Here is a 12651-nt window from a genome sequence, read left to right on the forward strand (position 1 = left end):
GAGACGGGGTTTCACGGTGTTAGCCAGGATGGTCTCGATCTCCTGACCTCGTGATCCGCCCGCCTCGGCCTCTCAAAGTGCTGGGATTACAGGCTTGAGCCACCGCGCCCGGCCTCAGGTATTTCTTTAGAGCAGCATGAGAATGGACTAATACACTTATTTTTTTTAATGTCTGAATATTTATCATTTCAACTTTATTTAATGTCTTTTTTTCTCTCTTCTTAATGTAATTTTATTAACAATTTTTTCCCCATTAAATCAGTGAATTATTCTGAAATTATTTATTATAAACATGAATTCCTGTCAAATTTTTTAATGAATTTTAATATAATCCAAAAATGATGTAAAATGTATATTTTAGATTTGCTTGTAACGGTCACCAATATGTAAACAGATTACCTCTCCAACAATTAGAAATCTATACCTAATTTAGGAGACAAAACAAATGTCAGAAGTTTGCACACTTCTGTAATTCACTACAAACATATATTCAAGAGTATTCTCTTTTCATTTAATCCTATGTTATAAAAAACCTTCAGTCTCATAAGTCACATTATAGAGCATTATGTTTTCCTCCCATGGTGAAAAGGATTAGTTCTTAGCAATAATTTAAGAACACACCTTTTGTCAGTATCTCTGAGGGATAAATATTTCCTGGTTGAGTATTTATGAGCAGAGGAAAAATTACTGAAGTCTGTGCCCAAATATAGCTTCTGTAAACTTGAAAAATATAAAAGAGAATTTAGTGAGGAAAGGAGACAGAGAGTAGCTCCTTTTGGACTATAATACAAACACATTTTCTAAGAACTAGGCCTTGGGGATCATAATCAACTAGCCTGAGCCACACACAATGGATAGGTATTTCTGACTGGCACTTTTTAGCTGTAAGGCATGACATGAAATTGCAATGAGAGAGCTACAAAAAGGCCATAGAGACAAGTATCCAGCTTAACCTTTCTCCCTATGCAGTTGTCTCCCTTACCACAGTGATGATGGCTGGTCAATTAAGCTCCTGCTTGAATACTTATCATGAAAAGAAACTCTTGCTTTATGTTACATGTGCATCATTCATCTAGACAAATTTTTAATGTATGTACTTATTGAAGTCTAAAGGTACACAAATGAAGAAGATGTGATTCCTGATCTTGCAGAGTTTCCAGTTTATAACAAGGAACTGAAATATACATGACTTAATATATTGTATGGTCATAATAGAGATGAAAATCTGAAGCTTTGGCTAAAATGAGGAAGGAGTACCTAAATGGGCCTGGTATTTGCTAAATGTATAGAGGGAGCAACATTTGATTGAGGAAATAAATAGGAGATTTCCATTGAAAGAATGGTAGGGCTGTGATGGGTGTGGGGTACATGGAGGGGAAAGGCAAATGGCACAGAGGCTTGAAAACTCCTGGCATATTTGGGTGACAGGTAACAGATTCTATGTGGTTACATCACAGGAATATAAATGTCATGTTGGAAAGTGAGTCTGGAGAAGAAAATTGGCGCAAACAATACAAAGTCTCAATTAGTTCAAAGCCATGGGGACCCAGACTCTGTCTCTATAATACTGAGTACAGATGCAGTGTAGAGTAGACATTACAACAAGAAACTATGGCGCTACTCTGCCTAAGTTTCAATGTGCTCTCAAATAGTTGGTGACTTTGGACAAGTTGTTTATCCCCATCCTGACTAATACATCCTCTATGCCTCAGTTTACATATCTGCAAAATGAGGATATTAATATTTAGCTCATTGGATTGTTTTGAGGAGTGTTGGACAAAATGTTTTAAAGCATGTAAAATTATATCCTTTTAATAACAACATTTATTAAATAGATTCCAAGTATGTACTGGAGCAGAGAGAGTCCAGATGATGAGCCCTGAAATCCAGCAGTGGCCGAAAATAAAAGAGAAGAGAAGAATGCATGATCATTGCAACTCGAGACAGATTTAGCTATTAGAAAGTTCTTTCTTACATTACACCTAAATTTGCTCTCCTTCATGCAAAGAATTCAGTTTCTACTGACTGGCCCTATTTCTACCTTCCAACTAATAGACTTACATATAATAAAAATTCAGATGCTATATTTTCCCCAGATTATATCTTTTTAATTTTGTGAAATAAATAAATAAATAAAGAATTTGACATTTCACTCACGAGTCATCCTTAGAAAGAGTAAAAGATCAGAGGCTGGGAGCTGCCGTTCACGCCTGTAATCCCAGCACTTTGGGAGGCCGAGGCAGGCGGATCACCTGAGGTCAGGAGTTCGAGACCATCCTGTCTAACACGGTGAAATCCGTCTCTACTAAAAATGCAAAAATTTGCTGGGCGTGGTAGTGGGCACCTGTAGTACCAGCTACTCAGGAGGCTGAGGCAGGAGAATCGCATGAACCTGGGAGGCAGAGGTTACAGTGAGCCGAGATTGCGCCACTGCACTCCAGCCTGGACGACAGAGCAAGAGTCAATCTCAAAAAAAAAAAAAAAAACAATTAAATAAATAAATATATAAAAATAAAGATCAGAAAGGCACATTGTAAGTACTAATGGTTCCAGTGAGATACAGCAGGCAGCACAGTAAGCAGAGCCTCTATTGTTAGGGTAGAAAGCAGAGTCACAGGCAGAAATTCAATAAAAATAAGAAGAAAAATATTTTAGCGTCCCGAAATCCCACCTCCTACAAAAGTTACTTATCCAAAATCCTTTTTAAACTGTAACACTCTGTACAGACACCAATTTTTTTAAATATAATTGCTAAAATGTAAGGCATAAACATAAATCTAAATTTCATTGAGTACCACGTAATGTTCAGTTATTATCATACTTGGAAACAGATGGGTAAAATGAATGTTGAAACAGTCATGACTCCGGTAGGTCTACCAATGCACAGTTGATTTATACTGTCATTTATTGTGAATGTGCCATAAACGACAAGCTACTTATGACATTCAATTGAACCATTATTTTTGGAAGTCTCTATGTCAGACATTGTTCTAAAGGCTAAGAGTTTAAAAGATTAAAAAATACAATAGTTTCCTAGCTTGCCTTCCTTCCTACATGTCCTTGCCTGCTCTCCTAACTCCTACCCCAGTCTCTGCCCAACGTTGGCATTTTCCCAAGAAAGACTGCATTCCAAGAATCGCAGTGGTATTTAGAAATATTTTGAGATTTCGAAATAAATAATTCTTCCTTTTAAAATAATAATTTTTCTGAGAATCAATTGTCTAACTTTAAATAAAATAAAAATGGATGGGAATTAAACTCTAATATACCGAGGCAAACAGTCTTTATTTTGAAAATCCTTTTTAAAGGTTTCCACAAATAGCTCTTTAAAGGAAAGGGCCAATATTTCCTTCAGAAAAAATTTACAACAATCTGTTAACCGAACTAGATCTTCAAGCCTCTTACCAATTCCTCTTCCCAACTGAGTGTTTTCCAAAGGTCCGATTTGGAATTCCTTATCTTTTTCTCTTTTTCCTTTCTGTAAATGGTGAGCATACTTATGGAAATTAGTTAAAATTCCTCCATTGAATGCTCTGTTGTTCCTTAGTATTGAGGGAAGGTTCAACATATGTTAATTTTGGGAATTTTTTTAGATACTACAAGACTATCACATGTAGCTTAGTCTCACAGCAAGGATATCCATACAATGTGCTATTAGCAAGTAGGATGCCAGCCGCCACAGACCAGTATTAGCCTAATAGGATGAAAGATATCTTTGATATAAACAAACATGTGAGACCACACAGTCAGTAAACATTTTATAGACAAAAGGAGAAATCTAATGACATTCATTTGGCCTTTGGAGAGGATGCATTTGGGGCATTTTTCATGTTATAAAGGATAATTGAATCCAAACAGTGTTCATAAGGGAACACTAAAGCTCTAACAGTACATAATAGAGCCAAGTCAGACTTTTTAATATTTATATGTTCTTTTAGGGAAATTGTTCTGGTTCCTGTAGATGATTAATAATACCTGCTGCATTTGCATAATTCATGGTGTTAAATAATTAACAGGATTATAATTATATTCATAATTCTTTATCAATTGAAGTTAATAACTTTGGTCTGCTCTAGCATGCTATGTTATTGAACTAAGATCTGTACTTCAAAATAATGATTCTAGTTAATATTAGCAACACACATTACATATCTAGCCCTTTCTTTATATTCCCCAGTCAGCTTTGACAAATTGAGTATATGGTGTAAGTCCCTTAATATTCAGTGAGAAGAAATGCATTTTAAACTCTGGAAATCTGTCTGTATTTAAACATAAATAAGTAAATGAATAAATAAATAAATAGATCTACATCTATACTGAGGCATATACCATATCTATCTTTATATATATAAATATGTGATATTTATTTTTACTGCAAAGAGATAATAAGCTTTTTATTTTAGAATAGGTTACAAGTAGGAAACAAATATACTTAAAAAATAATAAAGATGCATAAGATGCAACCATTTGCATAAAATCTACCAGCAGGTGGGTCACTCATTGGCCTTTTGTGAAGAGACATATTTACTTCAGGACCTGACCAATTAGCCCAGATGAATATTATATTTTTATTACAAGTATATGGTGTGATGACATTATTATTATAAAATTATAACAAAAAGGTAATGTAGAAGTACTGTATATAGGAAGCCTTCAGCTTGTATTCCTTCCTTCTACTTCCACCAACAATGAAGCACAGAAGTATTTGGGGTATTGATTTATTTTATTCATTCATTAGCTATAATGGCCTTATTCATCTCTGGAAATCAAATGCAAAACGTACTTTAGTGAAGAATGCAATAAAAGTTAATATGTGTGCTCGTGGGGTAACAAAGTTAAAACTAAGGCATCTTTTTCTACTGAAAAGGTGTATGAATTAAAATAACAACAACAAACAACTTCTATATAATTCAGTCTCCATTCAAATAACTTACAAAATAGCTTGGATGTTTTCTTAAAACATCAATATTATTAAGAAGATATTCCAATACAGAAATAATTTACTCTGTATAAACTATACTTAAAAATGCATGGAGCCTATTGTAGCTGCCTAATGGTTTTATAATATTTTTGTTAAAGTGGCTTAAGTACAAAGGTTTAATTGCTTATTATAAAAGACTAAATATTTTATATCAGTGAATTAAATTTAAAAAATATCTGCCATTACCACAACAGTCCAGTGGATTGTAGATAATCGAGTCAATTTAACTCTCTTATCAAGAGATTCTGCCCAGGGAATTAGCAACCATTATTATGTTCTGAAAGAACAAAAAAGGTCTATAATAACATTGAACCGATTATTAAATGTATATTTTTCTTCTAAGAGAGGTTTGCTTCTTTAAAATTTGGATTACAATACAGAGAATATCACCTAAATTATTCATTTTAATTAAGTCATTTCCTGATTTTGTCTTAGCAGATACAGTCAATTAAGAAATTATTCATATTAGCCTTGCATCATAAGTAAGCCCTAATTCTGCAAAAATTGAGTATTATTTCATTTCCTGCCTCTAAATTTGCAAGCCACAGAAAGTCAGATCAAAAATAAAGATTACAAGTCTAGGTTTATGATGTTAATTTAGTGGATATTTTAATTTAAAGATCTCAAGATGTCCCTAAAACATTCTAAAATTTTTATAGCTGTAATGTTGAAAATATCTGGCATAAGATTTGAAGAGATTAATGGCAAGAAGAGGAATTTTTATGTTGTTTCATGCACCAGAGAAAATGAAGCTAAAGGGATTCCGAAAACAGGAATGAATTGAGAGTTTTGCTGTTCTAAGTTATGCAAAGATATCATAGACTTCATATCCCAGTTCAACATAGAACTTTATAATTTTATAAACATACATATATACATACATATCTAACATGTATACATATACTTAATATAATTCATGCATATATACATACATACCTTCATATTGCATATACTTTCATATACAGATAAACACACATATGTATGCATACACACATATGCACACTTTTCTATAATATACACCTGTCTGTTCTTACCACAGATATACTCCTAGGACGGTGGTAGTTAAGGTACTAAAGTAGGGTCATGTAAAATGAGATTTTAGTAAATTCAAAAAGACTTTGGAAATAATCTATCTTATTTACATAAAAATTAATATGGTGAAATAGCAAACAAAATGATTGTATGTCTGTTAAACTAAATATTGTATTGACATTACTTATGAATACTAAAGTCTGAATTTTTTTTCCTGTTTTTTGCTGTGTTCATAATGTTATGATAAACCAAGAAATTCCTACTACAAGGAATTTCTTGAAAGCATGTTTCAGGAATAGGTAAAGGGCTCTAATTTATCAGTGCCATTAGTTACTGGCCACCTGTTCTTATGCATAGGGTTCTTTTTAGGATATAGACATATACATAACAAAAATATAAATACATAAAAAGCCAGTTGCCAAGTGCCAAATGGTGCATGGAGTTGGAGGCTGGAGATTTTATCATTATCATGGCTAGCATAATAAAAATGGAAAGTAAATAATAAGGAGATACAAAACAGATGGCCAAGAAAAAGAATTTTCAAGAAACGTGAAGGAAAATAGTAAAGAGAAAGACTATTTAAGATGAAAAATGTTAAGATGAGAAAAATCACATGATGAAAAATAGCAAGCTATTTTTTTAGCAAGAGAATTTATTCTTCATAGAACCTGTATGACATTTATTTAAGAAACACAGAATGGTGTCATTTCAATTTCATGACATTCCTTGTACTGGTGGTACAAATTTTTATACACAGGAATAAAAAAGTAAAAGGATAAATAACACAGTTGAACCTTGAGAAAACACGGGTTTGAACGGCGTGGGTCCACTTACATGCCATTTTTTTTCAACCAGACTCAGATCAAAACTACAGTATTCGCAGAATGTGAAACCTACGTATATAGAGGGCCAATTTTTCCTATATGTGGATTCTGCAGAGTTGGCTGTGAAATGTGAGTATGTTCAGATTTTGGTATACATGGGAGTACTGGAACCAATACCACATGTATGCTGAGGGACAACTGTATATAGTTGGGAGTGTTACAAATATATAACTTTACTCATGTCTTAGAACCCAAATATAGCTAAATAATAAATCTGCATAATTTGAATGTCATTGTGGGTTTTTTTTTTTTTTTTTGATTGATCCAACTGGGGAAATGGTGATCTTTATTGGGCCCTGTTTCACTAGCAGGCTAAGTTGCTGCATCTCTTTTTTTTTTTTTTTTTAATTTTTTTAATTTTTTAATATTATTATACTTTAAGTTCTAGGGTACATGTGCATAACGTGCAGGTTTTTAGTACTGTTGGAAAGTGTAGACCCTACACTATGCAAGTGGGTTGGATGAAGGATGACAATATGCAGTCAATTCTGGTTATTCACTGTGTTTCTATAAAGTCACTGTGAACACTGAATTAGTGATTAATGAAGCATTCCACCCAGGAGACATACAACGATAGATTCCTGGAAGCCTCCGCTTATGACATTTTTGTGAACCATCAACGTATAATCCCATTTTGCATGTTTTTCTGTTTAAAAACATCTTATTTAATATATATTATTGATCCATTAACATTCAATACACAGCCAACAGCACTGTGACTCAAGCCTGATGGAAGCTTGCCTAATGCACCTCTTTTCTTTCTAAGGTACTTCACAGCCTTCTTGAGCTTAGGAACACGAGACAGAAATTCACCATCATGCTTGGGGCCATTTAAAACAGCAAAATCACCAACAAAAAGCATAAAAATATGAAAAAAATAGCATTAAATATATCACTGAAAGGACATTTGTTTACAGTATGAGACCTGAAGCAAGAATGCAGAGTGTTCCTTTTTTGATCTCAGCTGGGAACATGTGTGGTGGGTGACTTAAATTTTTCACCACTCTATGCATATACACAAATGGCTGTGAAAATGCTATGAGCATTGATTTTAGGGATACAAATTAAATTTAGCACGTTTTGAGAACTCACAAACACAGAATGTGTGAATAATGAGAACCATCTGTACAAAGTTTCAATCAATATACTGCTTGATTAGGCCCTTTTTATAAAGCACTATACTGTTTTTAGTTGCAAATGGTTAAATCCTTTCATCCCATTTGGTTATGGTGTTTTTACAGAAAACTAAATTATAGACATGTATATTGTTGACGTTCTCTAATTGCCCTTTTGAGTGATCTGAGCAGAGACCAACTGCTGGACCAAATTGTATGTCAAGATTATAATATCCAGGTTTTGTCAGGCACTATTGTTAAGAAGTATTGTCAGTTAAGATGTACTGCAATTTTAAGCAAAAGATTTTTTTAAAATGCTCAATATACTAAGTAACCAGGAGAAGAAAAATGTACAAGATACTTCCAACAGCATTCTTGTTACCAACTGAAGAACTGTATTAATAATTCAGTCCTATACAGTGCTACTTAGAACTTCAGTGTCTTCTTGTTAAGTGAAGTGAATGTAAAAAAAAAAAAAAATGCAAAGGAATGTCATAAATGCAGTGAATACAAAGCTGAATTTCTAAAAAGTGGAGCTTGCAAAGGTACTGTAGGTACAATTTACTTTGAAATAGGTATGAAATCCAAATTTTAATAACAACTGTCACTTTGTATACCAAAACCTGTTCATCGATATAATGAAACACCTAGATATCCATCTGCCTTGATGATGTTTACCATGAATTTCATAATGCCAAGTCAAACCCAATGTATTCTACTCACATATTTGTGAGCTGTCATTGAAGGAAGCTAGAACAGAATGTAGTGTGTTTATATAAATATATATATATGTGCGTGTGTGTGTGTGTGTGTGCGCGCATGTGCATGTGTGTGTGATGTGAGAATGTGCATTTATGCATCTGAGTGTGTGTTTGTGTGCCTTGAGGTTAACATGTACAAGAAGGAAGCATTTAAAAAGTTTGCTTTTAGATTACACACACACCCTATTTATGTATATATCTACACAGACATCATATTAAACTCTACTAGTTTCCTATGGCTCATATAACAAATTACCATGAACTCAGTGATTTAAATGTACATATATTTTTTATCTTTTATTTTTTTGAGACAGAGTCTAACTCTGTCACCCGTGCTGGAGTGTGGTGGCGCGATCTCGGCTCACTGCAACCTCTGTCTCCAAGGCCTGAGCAATTCTCATGCCTCAGCCTCCCAAGTCGCTGGGACTACAGGCCTGCATCACCACCCCAAGCAAATTTTTCTATTTTTAGTAGAGATGGGCTTTTACCATGTTGGCCAGGCTGGTCTGAAACTCCTTACCTCATGTGATCCGTCCACCTCGGCCTCCCAAAGTGCTGGGATTGCATGCGTGATCCACCGGACCCAAACTATTTTTTTTGATTTTTTAGTTTTTTAATCTTTCTTAAGAGTTCTGGACTAAAAGCAAGGTGTCAATGAGGCGCTGTTCATTCTGGAGACTCTAGGGGAGAATCTATTTACTAGCTTCTAGAGGCTGCCTACCTTCCTTGACTCATGGCCCCTTTCCTCCATTTTCAAAGCAAGCAGTATAGCATCTTCCAGTCTACATCACATTACTCTGACACACTGCTTTTCATTCCATCATCTCCTTTGACTCCTTGAAGGATGTTTTTTTTTTTGTTTGTTTGTTTGTTTGTTTGTTTTTGAGATGGTGTTTCACTCTTGTTGCCCAGGCTGGAGTACAGTGGTGCGATCTTGGCTCACTACAACCTCCGCTTCCTGGGTTCAAGCAATTCTCCTGCCTCAGTCTCCCAAGTAGCTGGGATTACAAGCATGCACCACCACGCCTGGCTAATTTTGTAGTAGAACGGGGTTTCACCATGTTGGCCGGGATGGTCTTGAACTCCTGACCTCAGGTGATCCACCCGCCTCAGCCTCCCAAAGTGTGGAATTATAGGAATGAGCCACCGCACCTAGCCACCTTGAAGGATCTTTGTGTGTGTGCATGTTTTTAATTGGTTCCATCCACATAATCCAGAATAATCTTACCATCTCAAAGTCCCCGATTTAATCACATCTGCAAAGTAAACTTTGCCATTGTATGGTAAAATATTAACTTAATGGGACTGGGTTGTTCAAACTCTGTATATTCCAAAGAAATATCTGGATCTTGACTGGCTTCTGGGCAATACCAGATAGTTTGTTTTAATAATATATGGTGCAGGTTTTAGGTTACACTGTATCAGTTTGAACTCTGGAGAGGCTGGAGATGACTAAAGTCAGACATGTGAGTGTTCCATGCCTATGTTACAAATTCCAATACAATTCTAAACACCAAGACTTAAGCAACTTTTTGTTGGTAATAAGATGTGTGTGTTGTCACACATCACTGTTGGGATAATTAAATGCTGTCTAGATGACTTCATTAGGAGAGGAAAACTGGAAGGTGGCACCTGGTCTTTCCTGAACCCTGTTGTATGCAACTTTTTCCTTTGTTCACTTCAGTCTTTATCTTTTTGTGGTAATAGACTGTAATCATGAGTGTAACTGCTTTTAAGAATTATATGAGTCCTCTTAAGGAATAATTGAACCTAAGAGTAGACTTGAGGACTCCTAAGTATCGCCATATAAGGCAACATAATCATAGCTTCCTAAGATTAGAACATGTATGTCTTTGGGGTATCATTATTATGCCTACAACAATACATAAAATATATGACTCTTGTGTAGAAACTTCTTCAATTTATTTGACCAGAGGACTAGTTTTTTGTTTTTTGTTTTTTGTTTTAATATTGTCAAAAAAGTTTGGAAAGATATGTTCCTTTATTGAGTCAAGATTCGGTTTTCTTAAGAGATTTTTATCAAATGTTTTGCAATATACCTTTTGAAAATGACCCTTTCCTATATGTAGAATAAAAATTAAAAGCAGAATTAAAAGCAAATCCTGTCATATTACTTTCCATGTTTGTTATCTAGCAAATGACTCTGTAATCAACTATTTCCTAGCAATAAACAATGAAAAACATACTCATCTTTCATCTAAGAGTACAAGAAGCAATCAAGGAAATGGGAAAACTCAATTAGCTACCAGAGACTGTAAAACATCTGTTCTGAATGAGATCACTTGGACACAGGAAGGGGAACGTCACACACCGGGGCCTATTGTGGGGAGGGGGGAGGGGGGAGGGATAGCATTAGGAGATATACCTAACGTAAATGACGAGTTAATGGATGCAGCACACCAACATGGCACATGTATACATATGTAACAAACCTGCACGTCGTGCACATGTACCCTAGAACTTAAAGTATTAAAAAAAAAAAACCCATCTGTTCTGAAAACCAAACTCCAACAATTCAATATCAATATCATTAAAGGCATAAAGATTATTAATGTAAAATTGAACTAGGAAAGATGAAAAACCCCTGCACTAATTCTCAATTACATTGGGTTTAAGGGAAAGGAAGGAATAAATCATATATATCCACAGATGGAAATAATCCAGGTATACATACACATACACATACATTTATGAAAAATCTATAACTGTTAGGTTTTACATTAGTATCCATGATCTATTTTGAGTTAATGTTTGAATAAAGTATGAGGTGTTTAGGTCAAGGTTTATTTCTCTGTCAATGTGCATCCAAATACCCTAGCACCATTTGTTGAAAATGATAATTTCCTTCATTGAATTGCTTTTACATCTTTGTAAAGAATCAGTTTGGCATAATAATTTGCTTCTATTTCTGGGTTCTGTATTTTATTCCATTGCTCCATGTTTCTGTCCCACCACCGATACCACATTGTCTTCATTACTGTAGCTATATACTAGGTCTTCATGTTGAGTAGAGCGACTCAATCTTTCTTAGTCATGAGATCTATAGATCAATTTGGCAAGAATTGACATCTTTACTATGCTGAGTCTTCCAATCCATGAATGCAATATGTCCCTGAAATTATTTAGGTCTTGATTTCTTTTATCAGCATTTTGTAACTTTCAGGATAAATATCTCATATATATTTTGTTAATATCTTACTATTTCATTTTGGGGAATAATTGTAAATACTATTTTTTTCTTTTTCCTTGTGCTTTTAATTCTAAATTTTTAAAAAGAAATTTTAAGAATATCTAAAATTTCAAATGCCAAGCTCTCTTTAGCAATAATGGGAAAAATAGCCAATACATTTATTTTGAAGTTTTTTTTTTCTTATTTGACAACTGATGCTGAATCTCACCTACACCATTAAAAAGAAACAATACACAATAACCATTACAACAAAATGAACAGATTTTGGTACCGGTTTGAAGAGATCAAAAGCTTAAATGGTCTTAAAGTGATTATATTGCTCATTTGCCAGAATCCATGCTTTCAAAGAAGGCTGACCACAGGCAGTCTTTGGAAATTAATCATTAAGTGTATATTATTATATATAAAACCTTTCCATGCTGCAAACACTATAATATATTTCTGCAATATCAACTAGGAATTTTATTCATTGTCTATGCTTACATTTTAGAAAATAACAGTGTTTTAAATCAACAACATTCATGGATGGTAATATTTACACTAAATATGGCACAACAACCAAATAACTCCTTTTATTTAGATTCCCATACACTGTAAAAACTTACAATGCATCTATAATTTAATAAAGTATGTGTTATCAAACCATACTATAAAATGAATAATTGTA

The sequence above is a fragment of the Macaca mulatta genome, chromosome X (genome assembly GCF_049350105.2).
Source record: "Macaca mulatta isolate MMU2019108-1 chromosome X, T2T-MMU8v2.0, whole genome shotgun sequence".
NCBI classification, from domain to species: domain Eukaryota; kingdom Metazoa; phylum Chordata; class Mammalia; order Primates; family Cercopithecidae; genus Macaca; species Macaca mulatta.